Genomic DNA, 953 nt, shown 5'->3' on the forward strand with positions numbered 1-953 from the left:
CGTAGGCGGCGCCCCTTCTTTTTAACATGCAAGTTTCCTATACTTCGTGCCCAACGTACAGGGCGCCCTTCGGTTGCTAAGTATATCCAGACGCAAAAGGCGCCCTTCCTTTTCCATTAATGGAGGAAAACTTTTTCACTAAAAGTGCGTCCGGCCATGCGATTCTGCGCTGTATTGTTGTTTTATTCTTTACTGATTCATGATTATGCTTTAATTGTTTTGTGTATCATTTGGATATAGCAACGATTTTCTACCGCCACCAAGGAGGTTATGTATTCACCGATGTCACTGTCTGGGTGTCTATTCTAGTTTGTTTTTCTATCTAGTATCTTTGTTGAGAATTGAAAATAAAATACGCGACGACTTGGTAACGAAAGTTTGGCACAAGTTTTTTTAGATCCAGCTGTAGGGGGCGTCCCATTTTTCGTATTCCCACCATGCATTTCGGTGGAACACGGTGGAACACTTTTTTTGTGTGGAGAACTCTATCTTGTATTTCTAGTATCTTTGGCCAAATTCTCTCTATCTACGGCTCTGATTACAGCCTGATTACAGCGCCTCCTGCGCGCTGAGGTAAAATTTGCTCCTGTGTTTATTTGACTGACTGACTGTCTGTCTGTTTGTCCGTCAACAACCGGCCACATGCCACCGTTTCAGAAACTTCTATTTGGTCACAATTTTTATCAGAAATTCGACAGTGTCACAATGTTCTACGACTAACAAGGTGATTAAATTTTGAAGGGTCAGGATTAAATGTCAAAGTCACAAACTTGTATACCGTACATATTATAATATTACATATATATTACGGTATATATTACAGAATACAGTGCACAGATTTTTTCATTGTCCGTACCATACTAACCATACATCTCAACATCAAATCAAGGTTCAGTAAAAAAAATTAAAAAACCTAACAAAATACAATAAATGTGTACTGTATACGTACATAT

The sequence above is a fragment of the Anneissia japonica genome, unplaced genomic scaffold (assembly GCF_011630105.1).
Source record: "Anneissia japonica isolate Jap-2015-1 unplaced genomic scaffold, ASM1163010v1 scaffold287714_len2871179_cov188, whole genome shotgun sequence".
Taxonomy (NCBI): Eukaryota; Metazoa; Echinodermata; class Crinoidea; order Comatulida; family Comatulidae; genus Anneissia; species Anneissia japonica.